The sequence below is a fragment of the Lactuca serriola genome, chromosome 1 (assembly GCF_051521515.1).
Source record: "Lactuca serriola cultivar US96UC23 chromosome 1, Lser_US96UC23_V15, whole genome shotgun sequence".
NCBI classification, from domain to species: domain Eukaryota; kingdom Viridiplantae; phylum Streptophyta; class Magnoliopsida; order Asterales; family Asteraceae; genus Lactuca; species Lactuca serriola.
In genome coordinates this window covers 33,085,346-33,106,771 of record NC_136408.1, presented here as the reverse complement: position 1 = coordinate 33,106,771, position 21,426 = coordinate 33,085,346, and positions in this window count along the sequence as shown.

Genomic DNA, 21,426 nt, shown 5'->3' with positions numbered 1-21,426 from the left:
TACATTGATTTATTAAACACGTAATCTAAAAATTGAAAACCAATACAAGTATGACAAACAATATGGATAAAATGATTGAACTTTTATTTTCAACTTTTTATCTAAATAAAGTTAGAAGACTTATGAATGTCATATAAAGAACTTGTGATGAGCCACTAACTAGGTCCCCAAAATCAACTTTTCAAGATTTCAAGTCCTTTTATTTTGTTTTAATTTAGTTTATTTTTTTTTTAGATAAAAATTTATGAACGATCTCCATCAATTGTGTTGTAATATACTCTAAATTTCAATTATTTAATAATTTATTTTAAACTTTAACACTAAATGTATTTTTTAAGTTTATAAGCAATTATTCACGGTTTGGGTTATAAATGACATGAATTTTATAGATTAATGAAATTTTATCAAATGCACCTAAAAAACAATTTCATAAAAAAGTTCAAAAATGCTTCAAATTCATAAATTGAGATCGAGTTTTGAGAATCTTGTAACATTTTTTGTCTCTGACCTAAAATAGTAACATATCTTTATATTAATCTACCCTAATAAATGAAAATGACTTTGCCACATGTCCTCTTCTCATTCATTTGGACAAATGACATTTTCTAGAAATTTTAAATTTATCTATTTTCCATTTGTCATTTTATTGTATTTTTGATTTTATTAAATTAAAATCTACATTTAATATATAAGGTAATATATATGTAAGGTATTTATTAGAAATGGTTTATATATGTAATGTATATAATGCATTAAAGTCTCATTAATTTTAATAATTTAAAAATTTCTTATTTTTCTTATAAATTTAAAGTTTTCAAATTGTTAAAATTTTATATTTAATTTTTTTTAAATAAACCCATGTAATACATGGGTCTCACACCTAGTATTATAATAAATCAGATATATGTTAATGTATAAGAATAACAAATTGCTTGGAGCATAGACAAAAACATCAAAGGATTTATTACGTTTAAATAAAGACCAAAATTACCAAAAAAGAAAATTACTTAACCAAAATTGCAAAAATGTACTATAATATTTTGGGACATAAATGTAATTTACTTTCATACTCATATTTGGGAATAGAAACAAAAGGAAAAGGGTAGAAAAGGAATAAGAACGAATGAGGGTACAAAGGTAAAAGGGCAAGGAAAGGCGCGTGGGGCAGGGGGTGGGTGTCGGACAGTGCCGTATCCTCATTCCGTATACGGCCTTTCTCTCTCCTGCTTTATTGGGGTTGTAGCCAAATCTTGTACTTCTGTCAATTTGGATTCCAGGTCTTTTTTTTCTTTTTTTTTTCTCTATTGTTATTTTCAACAAATCAGCAACACCAAATATATGGTATATTTGATTTAACTAATTTAAATGTCTTCATCAAATGTTACCGGGTTAAATTACTTTAAAATCTTGCTAGTATTTTTCCTTTTTATGTTTTCTAAATTTAGGTGTTATATAAAGATATATTAGTAATTGTGTATTTATTTTAAATTAAAACAAATTAAATACAAATCTTAATTTCCTAAAATTTAGCAATAATGATTATTTACCTAAAATAAAATATTAACTAATTTTTTATTTCTTTTATTAATAGGTGATAAAGATAATTCATATTAATTTTTCTGTCAAATAAATTTTTTTCTAATTTATTATTCATCCAAATGTTTTCAATCATATATGAATAAAACATTTGTAAATATAAAAATATATGTTTTTACTCTTAAATAAACTACTAATCATACATGAATATGATAACAGATAAAAAAATCAATACATTAAAACTTATATTCATAAAATAAATTTTCCAAAGATTGAGTTTATACATTTATATATTTATATTCATAAAAGAATATGCCAATACTAGTTTCATACATTTATACATAAGTATATTCAACACTGATTAACCCACTTCAAAGGGAAAAAATTGCAAAATTCATCCCTATATCAATCATTTTCTTGAATCGGTCACAACCCCTTTCTCCTATTTGAATCAAATGATTTGCGAGCTTGTGTAACGAGCAGGAGAAGGAGTAGACACGATACCTAAAAAATTCTACCATTCCTTTTTCTTCGATCAATATCTACAAAAATGACAATAACATGTAAAGACAATAAAAAGATCAACAAAATATTAAAATGAATGAAACGACAACTAGTCCTACAATGACAATCATAAATAAATAAAACACATTTTCACTTCCTCCGAGAGAGGCGTTGGTGTATGTGTTTCATTTGGTAAATCTCCCACTATATGCATATTTATTCATTCTATCTGCAAAAATGTTAAAGAAACAATTATGTGTAATTGTCTAAAGTAAATGCTTAACTCATTAATCAAACATAATTTTGATCCTAAGTGAATAAAACACTGTTGTAATCATTAACAATAAATCAAATTATATCAAAGAGAATGAATCTTTTTTTCAAGTTTCTCAGATACTTTCATAGTAAATACTTATATATATTAGTGAACTAAGAATCATTTTTTTATGTCACTAACTTCGATTGCTTGAAACCTTTATTAACAGTTTAGTACTTTTCTAAGTTTTTTTTATTTCCTATCCTATAATATAATATTTTCTGGAAATTTATTTAATATTATTTATTCATATATGAATAGAGTTTTATTCATATATGAATAATATATTACTTCAAAAAATAAAATCAAAAAATATTAAGGAACATCAAGGGTTCCTTAGAAATGTATACACATCAAAATCACTTGCTCCAACCTGACAACATTTTTTTCTCTTCGCTTCAAGATTTGAAAAAAATATAAAAAAGAACTTTGACAAGGAATATGACATACAATTAACAAAGGAGCACAATTGTAAAGGCATACATGATAATAAAAATTAGTTAAATGATGAAAATAGTAGTCGCTATTCATCAGAAGAAACCACATAATGGCATGTAATCAAACCTTGGCTCCAAAGTTGTCCTCTTGATCTGAACCCTAGAGTCTGAACATCTTCTTTCTCTAAACCTTAGTTATGAAACAACCATATGATAAAAACACTAAAGAAGAGATAGGATAGGTGAAGTGATGCAACAGACGTTATTGCAGAGGTTTCAAGAGTTAGGTTTTCCCTGGTGGCTAGAAGCAATAAGGGTGTTAAAGGGATAGAGGAGGCAAGGTGGTTTTAGCGGTAGCTGGAGAGGTATTGTGGAAAGGGTTGAAAAGATATGAAAATCATATATTTGAAGATGTCGATGGTCGTATTATAAAGCATAATTAGAAAGTAAAGTGTATGTGACTATTGTTAGCTTCAACTCAAACTGTCGTGGAGAGGATGAGGGGCTATGGAGGCTGATGAAGTATACTAAATTGACGAGTCCAAGAGGCTGTAATGGCGAAGCGATGTTGCTAACGCTGGTTAGGATGGTTGCGAGATACGATGGTGAGGTAGAGAAGATAGCAACGGTATTTTAGAGAAGATGGCGGCTGGTATGAAGGTTATACTAGGGATACGAAAATCGTTTGAGAGGGGATAGGGAGACGACAATCTTTAATGGAAACAAGAGTGGGAATGAGAAATTATAGGATTGACCTGAAGTTCCAATTACTGTTATACCCTTATGCCATTTTAAAAGTTACATTTTACTACCAATAGTTTTAGAATTAACATAAGTTATGTAGCGCCCGTGTTTCTGGGCTTGCCATTTTTAGCAATGTAATAGTCTAGGTTAACCTTTGTAACCCATTTGAAATAATAAGAATGTATTATTCGCGAACTATGTGTTTTATGCTTATCTGCTTAATTATGTGATTTGATTTAATCAAGAATAAAAATAAGCGTAAAAATGAAATGTCATATAAACCTGATATCGATGCACGGAGATGTAGTGGTTGAGATGAGGTTTCTGAAAATATAAAGAATGTTGAAATTCGAGTTATAACGAAGAAGTTATGACCTGTCGAAGTATCGCGACAAAACCGGTGTGGCACAGCGTGACGTAAATAGTGAATTTACGAAGGTGTGATATTTAGCCTTAGTTATCAACACAAAAGACAGAGATAATATAGAACCGAGAGCGTGCATAAAAAGAACGCCTTAATTTGACTTCGTATGAGGAAGTTATAATTTTTCGAAGTTTCAACTTAGCAGTGGACAGCCCAAAAGTTCGAACTGAGATCGAGCGAGTTTTAGCCGAATCCTTCTAAACGAGAATCGAAGATCTCGTCGATAGTAGTGCAACGACAGAAAGAGGGACAAAAACGGACGTCAGACGAAGAAGTTATGAATTTCTAACGAAGTTTTTCTGTCCCGGCTTACTAAAAATAAATAATAAAAATAAACTCAAAATTAGCCAACGGAGTCTAAATGAAAGTTATAGAGTATGGTCTAAACTACGCGTGGATATAAATAACGTCGAAAACGGAGCTCGTATGCGAAAGTTACGCAATTTAGAAATTTGACGAGTCAAATTACGCCGAGCGTAATTTGAGTACGCCCAGCGTACTCGGATGAGTGCAAGTTGCTTGACCAATACTCGAGTGCCACTAAGTGACGCATGCAGTGATGTTGAGTATGCCCAGCGTAAAGCTTGGTACGCCCAGCGTACTTGGAGTTACGCCCAACGTAATCCCAGACCCAGCACCCTATAAATAGAAACCGAGATCAGCCAGTTTCCTTGCCATTTTTCTTCCTTTCTCTCTAGTTTTCGCCTTAGTTTGCATGCCAATTATATCCCGAAGCCCCGATATCATTCCCGAGTCCCGAAGCAAGTTCCGAAGTCCCGAAGATCCCAAGAAGTGAGATTCCCGAGCCGAAGCTCTGCCCGCGAGGAGCCCGGTTTTTGTGAAGATCTTCCAGATCTACCGAAGAATACTACTTCTACAAGTCGTAATGCTGTCCGATCATCCTTTGATCATGTGAGTGTGTAGTCACTTTCTTCTAACGCATAATTATGAAGTATTTTATACGAAATATGTGTTATGTGTATATTTTGTTGTTATATGTGTGAATGTATATTCACTTTCTTCTATCTCATAGATATGATTTATTCTCTATGAAATACGTGTTATGTGTATGTGTCTCATCTGTTGTTTGGAATATGTATTGAATGAGAATGTTATACACGTTTTAAACAATGCATAAAAAATATATATTTTTATCTACTAATATGTTGGGTAGAACATGGGTAGATAGTTGATGTGTGATAAACAGATGAGAGGCCTCGATGTTGTTGTTGATCTAGTTATCCAGCGGAGTATGGATAACGACCACAAACTCTTTCTAGACAGTCACGTGGAACGCTAGCAGGCTCATAACCTGTAGGTGTTGTGAACGACGTGTTCACCGGTATACTCTATCCCCATCATGGTTGCCTTTAGGACATCTACTGTTGAGGAAACCCCTTAGCAGTAATGTCCGTCCCGCTGAAAATCCTAGATTAGGTCCAGTTCCTAGGACATCTCGTTAATCAAACGGGATATTGGTCGATCCGGCCAAAATTGAGGCGGTTATGCGATGGGAGGTGCCGAGATCCCCATTCGAGATCAAGAGTTTTCTAGGATTGGCCGGCTACTATCGGAGATTTATCAGGGACTTCTCCAAGATTGCGGTTCCCCTCACCAGGTTGACTAGGAAGGGTGTTATTTTTGTTTGAGGGCTTGAGCAGCAGGCATCATTCGAGACTCTTCGCCCGAGATTATGCGAAGTTCTGGTGTTAGCCCTCCCGGAGGGATTGGAGGACTTTGTGGTCTATTGCGATGCGTCTATCTCAGGGATGGGTGCAGTGTTGATGCATAGGGGTCACGTGATAACATATGCATCGAGGCAGCTGAAGCCTCATGAGACGAGGTATCCCACCCGTGATTTGGAGTTAGGGGCGGTAGTGTTTGCCCTCAAGATTTGGCACCACTATCTTTATGGTGTTCGGTGTACCATATACACAGACCACAAGAGCCTGAAGTATCTCATGGATCATCCCAACCTAAATATGAGACAGAGGAGGTGGTTGGATGTGGTGAAAGATTATGACTGCGAGATCTTCTACCATCCGGGCAAGGCTAATGTGGTAGCTGACGCCATGAGCCGTAGAGCAAAGAGTGCTCCGATCCGAGATGTGTGTATGAGGATGATAGTGATGACTCCAGTCTTGGATACCACTCGAGAGGCCCAGGTGGAGGCCATGAGACCGGAGAACCGAAAGAGGGTGCGGTTGATTGTCGGTGTCCGAGTTTACGACGGATAGTCGAGGGCTTATGACTTTCTGAGGGAGGATTTGGGTGCCCTATACTGGCGGAGCCCGCGCGTATTTTGATGTAGGAGGCGCATAGATCAAGGTTCTCGATCCATCCAGGAGCCACTAAGATGTACTTAGACCTGAAGAAAGATTATTGGTGGCCCTGTATGAAGAGGGATGTGGCTTGGGTAGTTGAGAGGTTCTTGACCTGTCGTCGGGTTAAGGCCGAGCACCAGCGTCCTCATGGAAAGTTGCAGCCACTAGAGGTTCCCCCAGTGGAAGTGGGAACATATTTTCATGGATTTTATCACCAAATTGGCGAGGATCACACTAGGTGTCGACGCGATTTGGGTGATTGTGGACAGGTTGACGAAGAGCGCTCACTTCCTTGCTATTAGTGAGAGTTCTTCTGCAGAGAGACTGGCCGAGATATATGTAAGAAAGGTGGTAGCTCAACATGGAATACTGACATCGATAGTGTTAGATCGGGATGTGCGCTTTACTTCCAGGTTCTGGAAGAAGTTTCATGAGGATTTGGGTACACGATTTCACTTCAGTACAACCTACCACCCACAGACGGAGGGGCAGAGTGAACGGACGATTCAGACGCTCGAGGACATGCTTCGAGCATGTGTTCTGGACTTCGGTGGAAGTTGGGATACATATTTGCCCTTGGCTGAGTTTTCTTACAACAATAGCCACCATTCCAGTATTGGTATGCCTCCTTTTGAGCTTCTTTATGGGAGGAGGTGTCAGACTCCTATCCGTTGGGGAGAGATGGGGCAGCGAGTGATGGGTAGCATTGAGATAATTCTCAAGACGACCGAGAAGATTCAACAGGTCAGACAGAGATTACTGACGGCCCAGAGTCATCAGAAGAGTTACGTAGACAGGCGACGATCCGAGCTTGAGTTTCAGGTTGAGATTTTGTCCTCCTGAGGGTATCCTCGTGGAAAGGGGTGATCCGATTCACGAATAGGGGCAAGCTGGGGCACCGATACATCGGTCCTTTCAGGGTGACCGCCAGAGTGGGTAAGGTAGCGTACCGTTTGGAGCTACCTACGGAGTTGAGCCAGATTCATAACATCCTCCACGTGTCTCAGCTGAGGAAATGTGTAGCCGATGAGATGGTAGTGATGCCATTAGAGGACAATCAAGTGGATGCGAGGCTGAATTACATTTAGAGACTGATTGCGATCACGGGTCGAAAGGTGAAGGTTCTGAGGAACAAAGAGGTGCCTCTAGTTCAGGTCCAGTGGCAACATCAAAGAGGGTCCAAGTTGACTTGGGAGCTAGAGTCCGAGATGCGAGAGCAGTATCCAGAGTTATTTTTAGATCATGACTTCGAGGGCGAAGTCTGATTCTAGTGTGGGGGGGGGGGGGGATTTGTAACATCCGGACTTCCAGGTATATTGTTTATTTATTTAATTATTTTTTAGGACTATTGAGCTACTCGACAAGTTGGTGCTTCAACTCGTCGAGTAGAGTCGCGATGTGCCACGTGGGACTAATGACCTACTCAACGAGTCCAAGAGCTGACTCGTCGAGTAGACGTTGTGACGAGAAACCCTAAATCCCTGGTCTGGGGCCTATTTAAGGGAACTTATAGCCTCATCCGCGGCTATACTTCCCTCAGAGTAAACCCTAATCAGCATGTGAGCTTTGAGAGAGAGTTTTGAGCTAACCTTGAGTGTTTGGTGCATCTTTTGAAGAGAAGAGAAGGATTCCAAGCCAAGGGACGAGAAGGAGTTGCTAGATCCATGGCTATTTCACCTCAAAGCTTCTTGGAAAGGTATAAAGTTTGCACCTTTCTCATTTTGTTGAGTAGATCTCATGATTTTGGGAGTTTAGGGTTTTTTCTATCTAAACGAGGACCTAGAGTGTTTTAAGTTCATATAGAGGTTTGGAGTTCAGATATGGACCATGTGAGGTCCCTAGAGTCCAAAAGTCCCTGCTTTATTCAGCCATAATAATGATCTTGAGTGAAAAAAAACCCTTTTTAAGGTATGTTTTGGCATTTCAATCCCTTAGTGCCATGCATGGACGTAAAGCATGTGACATTACGTGATAAACTAGCCTTATGAGTGTAGATCTAGAGTTTGGGAAGGTTTTCTGCCTTGAAATCGTCTGAATGAGAAAAGAGTCTAAATGGACTCGCCGAGTCGAGGAACCGACTCAACGAGTCGGTGAGGGTTTGTCCCAATGAGCTGGCTATGTTGTAACTCAGCGAATTAGGGGTTACCTCGACGAGCTGGACCTTCACGAAAACTTCTGAGGAACGACTGGACTCAGCGAGTCACAAGAGTGCACTCGGTGAGTCAGGTCAAACTGGAACCGTTGACTCGAGATTGACTTATGTTGACTTTAGGGTTTGGTCATCATAAGTGATGGAGACCATGGAGGGGTAAAATGGTCTTTTACCCATTCCAAGAGTTAGAGAAAATGAGAGAGCAACATTTAGTGTAATTGAGTATGAGTGGAGTATTGATTAGAGATATTTATCTAATATGTTAGGCGGAAGCTAGTTCGATATTCCTGAGTACGAGACTTTTACTTGCTAGCTTACGAGGTGAGTCTTCTCACTATACTTACCAAGAGTGGTATATTTTCATGATTGAGCTATCCTATGTACTTATTTGTGTATTGTGATATTCTGCATTATGTCTTTGTGATTATGCTGAATATTGTAATTAAGAGTTTACTGAGTTGGGACCGGAGGGTCCTACTGAGACACACTGACCGGAGGGTCTTAATGAGTTATGGCCTAGAGTGGCTAATGAGTTGTGTGTGGTATTTTGGGGAACTCACTAAGCTTTCTGCTTACTGTGTTATGTGTTATGTGTTTCAGGTACTTATCAGGATCATGGGAAGCCGGGAAGGCGCCGACTTGATTGTACTCAAATCGGAGATTGAGTTATGAATGAGAGGATCTTGGAGTTTTATATACAGTTTTTAGACATGAGTTTCGATGATTTGACATTGTGATTCTTTGTGGGTTTATTATTGGAATAAATGTGTTTTGAAATTGAAAATTTTGGTTGAAAATTTACGTTGTTACATGTCGCATTGTACATAATTACATGTGATTATAGATGTATTTCATCACATATGCTTTATATGGACAAAATTCGTTTTTGTCCATATACATCATATATGATTAGATACATATAATCAAATGTGATTAACTACTAGAGAAAAATTATTAAATCGAGAAAGCAAAAAATGAATCTTGTCCAAATAAATAATAGGTGTTTACATGTATCTAATCACATATGATTAATGTGGATAAAGATTTGTTTTCGTGTTCTTGATTCAATATTTTTTATCGTGTATATAATCACATGTGATTATATGTATTTAATCACATATGATTATATGTATTTAATCACATATGATTTATATATACATGATTCATTTTTGTCCATATAAATCGTATATGATTAAATACATATAATCACATGTGATTAATTATATATACAAGAACATCTATTGAGTCAAGAAATCAAAAATGTAATTATATGGTTAGATACATATAATCAATTGTGAACCAATACAAATTAAAAAAATAAAAAAAAATTCAACCATTAGAAAATATAACCGTCTTATAATAATTAACAAAATCGAATCAATACAAAAAAAAATAAAAAAAGTGAATCAATACAAATTAAAAAATTATAATTGTTTATAACCACATGTTATCCATATAATCACATATGATTTTTTGGTTTTCATTCAATTGTAAAAAAAAAACATATTTTAAATAAAACTGAAAACATTGTAAATAAAAAAAATTAGGGGTTAAATTTATAACTATCTTAAACCTAAAACATTAAAGGAAATAGTTTTTTGATGCTTTGTGAATAAGAAAAAATAGTTTAGGGATCAATTTTATAATTTTGATGTTTTGTAATTAAGAGAAGAAACTTTTACGGGCAATTATATATTTATAAATCATTCAATGAATTCAATTAACAATAACTAGGCATTATTTTGAACACTACGTGCAAGATAGCAAATTAAAAGAAAAAAGTGGTGCATAATAAAAAAAAAACCTTATGAACAAAGACAATCGGCTGCTAAACACTTAACATTTCAATGGGTGTAAGCGAAAGCAACAGAGCGCCATGGAAAATTGCAAGTTGAGTTAGATATCACCATACACAATAATCGATCGATTCACACATTCACACACAATTTGATTCAACATATTGAGAGGAAATTAGGAATATTATGAAATGATAACTGTTGAGATAATATATTTGATCGTCAGCACCAAGGAAAAAAAGATTTGGAAGAACGCTCTGAGATCGAAGAAGAGAGGATTTGATAATGTCAGAATGAAGGTGGAGCAGCCAGCAACATCGTCGTGGCTTTTGGGCATACTTTCACATGCGATTTTACAAGGTGAAAATCCATGAGGATTGTGGAACCAGATCAAAACAAATCCGATGGCATTCCACTTCAGATCTGGTGGAACCTAATCTTGTGGCTAATGAAACGAGATCTGGTAACAGTTTAGATAGGCAGGAGGCGGATGAGATGGTGTCGGATGGAGCGAGATAGAGGAAGATGACGAACAAATACGTTTAGAGGGAGTGAAGAGTGATTTTGGCAACATTACTGTGGTTTTGATGACATTATAGTTGTTCTGGCGGTGTTATGGTGATTTTGGCATGTTATGGTGATTCTGGAGGCGGTGGTCCGGTGGTTCCGATAGTGGTTCTGACTGGCGGCCAATGATCATAATGGTGATCATGATTTAACTTAAAAATGAGAGATAGAGAGAGATGAGAGTGACAAAAAATAGTTCGTTTACAAAACATAAAAAAAGATTTCATGTCACAACTAGCATTTTTGTCAGGAAATTCTATTCTCATGTAAACATCATCTATTGTGAGACATGTACTATAAGTGAAAATCATACTCTATACTTAATCAAAACCATCCATTTGAATCCAAACTCTTGATTTAAGTTCAAAACCTAATACAATACATATCATATGGATTGAAAACCCTAGAAATCCCGGTTCAAGTTAATACGGACTAGGATCCTCTTATTGGGCCTAATGGACCGATATACTTTCAATTTGACTACTTTGGGCCTAGGAACCCTATTTGGGCTCTAATTGGACCCACCTCCAAGAAATTAGAGTATTTTGGGTCATATGGGCCTAGAATAATCCATCTTATTTCTAATAGGTCATGATGGGCCATAACTAGTTTCATAAGCCCAAATGGGCCAAAAACTACATCCTTGGGCACCATTGGGCCGTGAACCCTCATAAAGGCCCAATGGGCCAAAAAATATGATTTTGAGCCTCATAATTTCGAACTAGGTCAAGGAATGGCCCAAACTATCTCACTTTTTTTTTCTCCTAGCCCATTCTCGGCCTAATTAAAACAAAAAAGAAAAAGGAAAGAAAATAGAAGATTTAACTTGCAAGTGCCACCTCAATGTTGCATGGTGGTCATCCAGACACAATAACCACCATACAACATGGTAAGTCCCATGTATCTATGCAACGTTTTCTCTCTCCCTCTCCCCTCTTCAAACTCACGGCCATAAGGCCCCCTCCCCACCATCACTTTTCATTTTAAAACTCAACATTTTCTCTCATCTTTTCCTCTCAAAACTCAAAGAAATCCTCTCATAATTCCCTTCATCAAAAACTCATCCATTTTGGTAAGCTACTCTTACTCAAGAAGTTTAACTTCAAGTTTACACCTTAAATCTCTTCTTAACCCATATTATTTTATGATCTATGCTCTTAGAACACCTTAGAGCTCGAAAATCATCTCAAGAACACGCCTAGGGCTGAGATCTCCTCATTTCATCACCGAAAACATCAAAGCAATATGAGTTCATACCCCTTGTTTTTCGGTTTTACTATGTTTTGGGGGAGGATACAAGTTGCTTATGTGATAGATCTATGTATTTGTGCATGTTTATGTGTGTTCACTCCTTTAGCTAATCTCATACTCTGTGCATATCTTAACTCTATTTCTTGTCTACTCTGTCTCTAACTTTATCTCTTCGCAACTCTGCCTTTCATTCTCTATTCAACCTCATCTAAACTTAGCCTAATATACTCGGTTATATATCATTTGTGTTAAGTCCCATGCACTTTATATATCTCTACAAAATCTCATATACTCTTTATATATCTCATTTAGTATATCTCATCTTGGTCCGGTCTCATATGCTCTATATATCTCGTCACGTATACTATATGTATATATATATATATATATATATATATACACACACACACATATATATATATATATATATATACACACACACAGACACACACACCATCTCATGCTTAATCTCATATACTATATATAACTCCTCTCATACTCAGTATCATACACTATATATATTTCATCTCAATTAGGTCTCGTATACTTTATGTATATCTCATCTAATTCTCACTCCCGATGTAACACCATTCCAGATATGTTCGGGTCTATTAAGACCACGTTGATTGAGACTTTTGACGAGCGTTATGTTGCTGTCACGGAGGCTACTGCTGCCGCAACCCTTGCAGCTGCGACGCCACATGGGGTGATTCGTTGTTGCTCCGAGAGTTTAGCAACACGAAGCCACCGGAGTTCAATGAGACCTAGGACCCGATTTCTGTTATGAGATGGATTTTTGATCTCGAGGGATGTTTCTGTACTTGTTCATGCCCTGAGGACTTGAAGGTTCGATTTGCGCTGAACCAGCTTCGCATGGGAGCGAAGGACTGGTGAAGGTTTGTGATGACTGATTATTCTCCTACAGACCACGTAGCAGTGACTTGGGAGAGGTTCACTTAGTTATTCAGAGAGGGAACGATTGGCCCAAGAGTTTCTATCTCTCAAGCAGAAGACAGAAACCGTGACAAAGATTACGAGGATGTTTCATGATATGGCATTGTTCTGACCTGAGCACGTGTCTACGGAGTAGGAACGTGTGAGCCAATACTTGAGCATTTTGAGGCAAGATATTCGGGAGTTCGTGGCGAAATCATCATATCGGACATTGGCTGAGCTACAGTTCAATGCCAGCAGGAGGGAGATTGAGCTAGAGATTTAGACTAGAGAGGAGGGAGAGTTTCAGGGTAGAGACAGGAGACCAGTGCAGTCGCAGCCGGCAGCCAAGCGGGCTAAGCCCGCTGATACGAGAGCAGGAGGCCAGAAGGGCCGCACATGTGACAAGTGTGACAAGAGTCATGAGGGATCTTTCCTAGCAGGTATTTGCCATAAAATATGGTAAGGAGGGGCATATGGCGAAGGAATGCCCCAAAGGATTTTCGGTTTGCTTTCATTGCAACCAGACTGGCCACCGGAAGGCCGAGTGTCCTCACTCCTCAGCTCACACAGGGATCAGCCCAGGCTTCTACTCCTGCTGCTTTGCGTGTTACTGATGGTCGGTTGGTGAAGGTCGAGGATTTGAGAGCTCGTGGGAGAGCCTTCCAGCTGACTACGGAGGAGGTCCGCACAACCCTTGACGTTGTTGCTGGTATGTATCTCCTTATTTTATTGCTATTATCTGTTTATGCTTATATATTGTGTTTTATGTAAGTACTTTCCTTGTGAATGATGTGCCTGCCTTGGTGTTATTTGACTCGGGTGCGAGTCGATCCTTCGTGTCTTTATCCTTTAGTCGTCACATTAATGTTAGATGTGAGGATTTGAGTCGACCACTGAGGGTTTCCATAGCCAATGAGCATGTGGTTTTTCCCACTGATGTATTCCGGGGATGTGTTTTGGAGATTTTCGGAGTTGAGTTTCCGATAGATCTGGTGCCGATAGCGAGAGAGATGTATGCGTCATAGTGGGCATGGATTTGTTGAGCCAATTTGGAACCGTGATTGATTGCGAGTGTCAGATGGTGACGATACGAGACCCTAGTGGGGGAGTGCTTACGGTCAATGGCGAGGGAACTAGATCTGGATTAGATTTCTGCTCTATCGCAAGGGCAAGGCAGAGTCTACAGCAGGGATGCACGAGATTTTTAGCATATGTGGTGGACACGCAGGTTGTCATTAAGAGGCCGATTTTTGTTACCAATGTTCCAGTAGTATGTGAGTTCCCGAATGTTTTCCCTGATGAATTGTTGAGTGTGCCTCCTGAGAGACAGGTGGATTTTCGGATTGATCTGATTTTGGGGGCGGTGCCTATTACCAAGGCACCATATCTCTTTACACCGCCAGAGATGCAGGAGTTATCCTCGTAGCTCCAGGAGCTGTTGGGGAAGGGTTTCATTAGACCGAGTAGCTCGCCGTGGGGAGCGTGGATCCTTTTTGTCAAGAAAAAAGATGGTTCACACCGGATGTGCATCGACTACCGGGAGTTGAACAAGTTGACGGTAAAGAAACGTTATCCACTACCGTGGATCGACAATTTGTTTAACCAGTTGCAACATCTTGATTTTCCAAGATTGATTTGAGATATGGGTATCATCAGATGAGGGTCTGCGAGTAGGATATCCAGAAGACGGCCTTTTGGACTCGTTATGGGCATTACGAGGTTGTGGTGATGCCTTTCGGGCTCACTAATGCACCAGCAGTGTTCATGTACCTCATGAACTGGGTGTGTAGGCCCATGTTGGATCGGTCGATGATCGTGTTCATCGATGATATTTTGGTGTACTCAAAGGTCTAGAGAACAGCATAAAGAGCATCTTCGGGAGATTCTTGGGTGTTGAGGATGGGGAGGATTCACGCCAAATTTTCCAAGTGTGATTGTTGGTTACAACTTACGAGAGGTCCAGTTTTTAGGGCACCTCGTTAACCAGAATGGGATTTTGGTCGACTCGGCCAAGATTGAGGCAGTTATGCAGTGGGAGGTGCCGAGGTCCCCATCCGAGATTAGGAGTTTTTTGGGTTTGGCAGGCTACTATCGGAGGTTTATCAGAGATTTCTCCAATATTGTTGTTCCTCTCACCAAATTGATCAGGTAGGGTGTTATCTTTGCTTACGGGCCTGAGCAGCAGGCATCATCCGAGACTCTTCGCCAGAGATTGTGCGAAGCTCTAGTGTTAGCCCTTCTGGAGGGAGTAGAGGATTTCATATTCTACTATGATACATCCATATCAGGAATGGGTACCGTGTGTTGATGCAGAAGGGACACGTGATAACATATGCCACGAGGTAGCTGAAGCCTCACGAGACGAGATATCCCACCTATGATTTGGAGTTAGGGGTGGTGGTATTCACCCTCAAGATTTGGCACCACTATCTTTATGGTGTCCGATGTAGCATATACACCGACCATAAGAGCTTGAGATACCTTATGGATCAACCCAACCTGAATATGAGACATAGGAGGTGGTTGGATGTAGTAAAAGACTATGATTGTGAGATTTTGTATCATCCTGGCAAGGCTAATGTGGTAGTCGATGCCCTGAGTCATAGAGCAGTGAGTGCTCTGATCCGAGACGTGCATATGAGGATGACGGTGATGACTCTAGTCTTAGATACCATCCGAGAGGCCAAAGCGGTGGCCATGAGACCAGAGAACCGGAAGAGAGAGCGGGTGATCAGGCAGATTTCTGAGTTTAAGACTAATAGTCGGGGGCTTATGACCTTCCATGGGCGGATATGGGTGCCATATACGGGTGGAGCCCGACGGATTTTGATGGAAGAGGCCCATAGGTCGAGATTTTCGATCCATCCTGGGGCCACCAAGATGTATTTGGACTTGAAAAAGGATTATTGGTGGCCCTGTATGAAGAGAGATGTGGCATGGGTAGTCGAGAGATGTTTAACCTGTCGTCAGGTCAAGACAGAGCACCAACGTCCCTATGGCCAGTTGTAGCCTTTGGAGATTCCCCTGTTGGATTAGGTGTATAAGCCCATAACTATAATTAGTATGTACTTGATCTGATATTAGCATGGTTATTTTGGGTTGCCTTCACCATAACAACTTGACAAGATGACTTTGGAGAGAGAGGTTATTTAATGATTTATTAATATATTATAAGAATAATATATTAATTGGAAATCATGTTATTTAATTAGTATTTAATCAAAAATTAATTTGGTATTAATTTTGGGATTAAAGGAACTAACTAAAAGTAAGGGGACTGGTTTGCAAATCATTGGTAGTTGCAAACTGGGCTGTTGGACTTCCTTGCAATGGGTTGGACGAATTTCTATAGGAGGCCTTATAGAAATCGTCCAAGGCCTTGTAAGAAGGATGTCCATGGGATGCTTGGAGCCTAAGTAAGGAATTAGGGGTTTTCCATTGAAACCCTAGCAGCCACAAGTATATAAAGGCCCCTAGACCTCTTGAAATCAGCCACTACTTCACAAAGAGAAACCATAGCCGATTTCTTCCCCTCTCTCACTAATCCTTTGCTTTTGGTGTTTGTGATTCCCTTAGAGGTGCAACACGTGAGGCACTCAAGCTTTCAAGAGTCGAGATCATCATTGGATTACGTGTTATTATGAGATAACAAGAAAGGTAACAATCAAAACCTAGTTTTTCATATTGATTTTTGAAATTGTATGCTAGTATAAGGGTTGTTGCTTTGGAACTTCTATTTGCACGTATAACTAGAGAAAAACTTAGATCCAAAGAAATTAGGGTTGCATGAAGACATAGGAATGTTGTTGTGCTCAAAAACCTATCACATATAACAACAATAAAGAAAGAGTGAGAGTGATAACTCACCTTTTCAGTTAGTGCACATTAATTGTCCCACTTCAGCTCCTTTGTCAATTCCTGCATCTTGACCCATCTTTTTCTCTTAGGCATATTCATACACATTCACAAGCATTTTAATACTTATCTTAGCCTATTAAGAGCTTAATTACTCTTAAGATCAAAACAACCACTCAATAGGTTAAAACTCTATCTTTCATTCTCTATATCAAAATCTCATTCAATTGATGAATTAAGCATTTCCTAATACCTAATTCATTATATGTAACTCTAAAATATCAATTACTCAAAATCATTAGTTAGGGTTTCAAGCCCTAACTCTCAGTGGGTTAGTTTCACCATGGAAATCACTTCCAAAGCTTGTTAAAAGCTTTTATACACTCTTAATAACCTCATAATGGAGTTATAAACTGATTAACCACTCGAGAAATCTAACTAAATTAACGATTCCACCATTAAAGCTCAAATCTTCATAAGAGGAAGAAATCATTACCTCAATAGGGAAAAGATGTTAATCATTGTAATCCACCATCTCTAGCTTCTCTCAACATCATTTTGGTAGCAAAATCGCCCCATCTCAACTCCTAATCGATCCCTCATGAAGATTGATCGGAATGAGCTCTTTAAACTAATTATAATCTATTTTATGTGTGTTGCCACGTCGTGACCCCTGGGAATCAACAAGGTACATTGTTGATTCCATTCTAACTCAATGCAATTTTTCTTCCAACTTCAAACGCACATAACTTCTTCGTTTCTATCCGTTTCCAGTGATCTTTATGTCCACGCGAAGCTAGGAACATATTCTACATGTTTTTCAAGTCATATCCCATTCACTTAATACGGGTATTCATCTATTAAGTCACAAATTTGGCTTAAAAAGCATAAAAATACCAATTTTGCCCTTTTGACCAAAAATGCATTTATCATGCATTCTTTCTCTAGAACTCACTCATCTAACCTCTTATAGTGACTTAAACTTGTCTTGGCAATCTTCAGGAAGTTACAACTTCATATTCTCATCTTTTTTTCTCATAAATGACCAAATTGCCCTTTTCGTCAATATTGACTAAAAATCGATTGTTACAAATATTTTTACAAGTATTTGATGTTTCATATTCACTTGATATTTTTGCTTATGAAAGCTTGAAAAAGATTAGAGTTTCAAGTAAAGATAATGTCTGGATGATCATCAAAATATTTTACATTGATTATAATTACAGTGGTTGGCAAGTGACTCAAATGTTTGTGCAAGTGTTTGATGTTCATTAGAGTGTTAAAAAAATACCTGAATCCGAATATCTGAGTATACAATCCGAAATTATCCGAAAATCCGAATATTCAAAACTTTTGTATATCCGAAATTTGAATATCTGAATTCTCGGATTCGAATTCAGATAGCTATTTATTATTATTATTTTTTTTTGATATTTCGGACATATGATATCTGAAATATAATTCATATTTATTAGTTGAAAATGGAAATTTGTAAGTATCACTCGGTTAACTATATTATGTCGAAGCTCGCCCCCCTATAGTCGCTTTAAACTTCCAAATCCATGTTGCACACATGTTATTGCTAATTAGAGATTTCAAATCGATCATTTTCAGATAAGCTACTTTTGCTAAAAAAAACATTACCCAATTTTAGCTATTTGATAATCTTTTACATATTTGTTAGGCTTAAACCCCTATATTTGATTATTAATTGCTACGTCACAGGAAGTTGGACTTATAAACAATAATCATACCAACGGTTTGAAAAAAAAAAAGCTTTCTAAATAGTTAATTTACCGATTAATAATCAGATATTATATCTATGATTGTTAATCCTTTTTAATAAATAAAGGTTTTTTTGCCACATGTCAATCTCTCATGAGTTTTGACACTTGTCATTTTGTGGTATTTTTGAAATAAATATTATCCATTTGTCAATTTTTGGTTTGTTTCAATTTTTAAAATTAAAGTCATATACTATACATGTAAAGTATTAAATATCATATATATGATATTAAATTGCAATAAATACGTTTAATCATTTCTTATTTTAAAGTTGTATATTAAAAATATTTTCTATTTACACTTTAATTTAATGTTTAAATTTTTTTTAAATCAACCTGTGTAATACACGGGTCTCACACCTAGTTTATATTAAGGTGGATAGAATTTTTGATTGGTTGTAAGCTCGTAACTTATAAACATAAAAATTGAAAGAGTAGATTTTCGGATATTAAAATCCAGAATCCGAAATTCAAAAACTTTCAAATATATGAAATTTGAGATATTTTGTTTTGAACATCTCTACTCCCACCTCTCACAACTCACATGTCACATAGGCGCTACGTTTTTCTGTTTTATCTAATTTTCAACTCTCTCGACCTACAACATGTCGAAATACGTATCTTCCAATCCATATATTTTTGGTACAAGTTATGGTTCATATTGCATATATGGAAGGAAAGAAAAAAAGAGTGGAAGTAACATGTTAGTCGCGCCGCTTAACCCACAAAAACTACAGTATATCCCACGACGGAATGATGGAGCATGTGGTATCACCAACTTCTCATCTTGTGCCTCTCCCTCTTTTGATCATTTGAATTTTGAAGTTCTACTGACATTCTTGTGGCAAAATAAAAAGGCAAATCAAAATATTTCCTGAAGAAAAAATTTAAGTGTTCAATAATCAACCGTGAACCATGAAATCGAGATCTTATTTATAGATTATTATATTTGGGTAAATTACACAGATGGTCCCTGTGGTTTAGGGTAATCTGTGTGTTTGGTCTCTAACAATTTTTTTTAACTCGGACCGTCCCTACTTTATATTTTTGTTGCATGCTTAGTCTCTATTTAGCCTAAAAAGACTATTTTGCCCTTAATGACTATTTTCATTTTGTTAGTTCTTTTTATATTAATCCAGTTATTATTAATAAATTAAATTATTAATATATTGCTGGAAAAATGATTGATTCTAGCTTAATCCTCTACAGTTCTTACCACCACCTCCAGTCACCGACACCAAATCCGGTCATCATCTCAGGCCAAAGATCCATACCACACAAATTACCCAAAAATCAACATAAAGTCATCTAACGTTCAACACTAAATCTAAATATACATCTAAAACCAAACTTGTAACTCAAATTCAACACCAAAATAAAACCAGAAAATGATGATGAATCCTAGAAGAAAACCAGATTCAAGTGAATCCCCCTACCCTTTTGTCGATAGCAGAAGAACACCTTTTGATGCCTTCACCGCTTAACGCCTATTCAATCGATGAGGAATCCTAGAAACAACTATGGTCTCGAAAATCAGTGAAAATAAAGAAGTTCGATGATGGGAAATCAACATTTAAAACACAAAAATCTAGTCTAGAGACCGACAATATCAATGATAAACCAAATCGTTTTTTGTTCCATGTGAGAGAAGGGGGAATTCAGTGGGTTCGAAACTGAATAAAGAGGGGAACAAATAAAGACCCTACCGATCTTCAGAAACCCTAGAATCCATCTTCACCGTTGCCAAAGTTTTTTCCCACGAACAGGAACAAAAATTGGTGCTTCAGAAACCCTAGTTCCCATCGTTGGCTGCCATGGTTGAGCTTTCTATAATTTCCGACATATAATAACGAGAGAACGAGGTGTGAAAACCCTAGATCCCTTACCAGGTTGTGCGATTTATAGTTTATGTTTGCCAAAGAAACACCGACTTTCGACGTACGTTCTTTTTTATTTAATATTACATCTGATTGGTGATGGTGGCTCGCCGGAGAATATAGAAGTGGTGGTGTTGCTGGTTCGTTTGAGAAGGACACGAAAACGATGGAGGTGGAGGGTGGGGTGTTATGGGAGGGGATGAGGAAGTGGGCCCACATATCTAATTAATATTTTTTTTCATATATATTAATATTTGTTTTTAATAACTAATATTTTAAAAAATGGTAAAAGAAATCTGTAAGGGTAAATTAGTCTTTTTAAAACGGACAGGGACTAAGCGTGCAACAAAAATATAAAGTAGGGACCGTTCGAGTTAAAAAAAGTTGTTAGGGACCAAACACGCAAATTACCCTAAACCACAGGGAACATCCGTGTAATTTACCCATTACATTTTTATAGATAGAACAAATTTATATATAATTATTGTTGTTAACATTTTTCTTGCAGTTTACATAGGATAAAATACAATTTTGTATATCCCATATGTTTTATCGATCGACACATATGTTAATAAAAAGACCCTTATTAATTATATGTCCAAAATAGCTCTTAATAAATACCCAATAAATATTTGATAACTAATCGAAGATGAAAAAACGTTAAACTAATATTGTTTTATTATCTTCCAAAGTAGATCACTATTGTAAGGATACGGTATTGTTTCCACTTAATATATTGATTATCTATATAAAATACAACACATTTACAAATATCATACAAGTCACTAAAAATGAAATATTTCTTTTTATGACTAATAAATCAATTTCTTAAATATAATAATCGCATTACGATTGAAAAAGTCTAAGATAAAAAACGAAATTCTAAATATAAACAGTAAACACTGAATTTTTTAAGGACAATT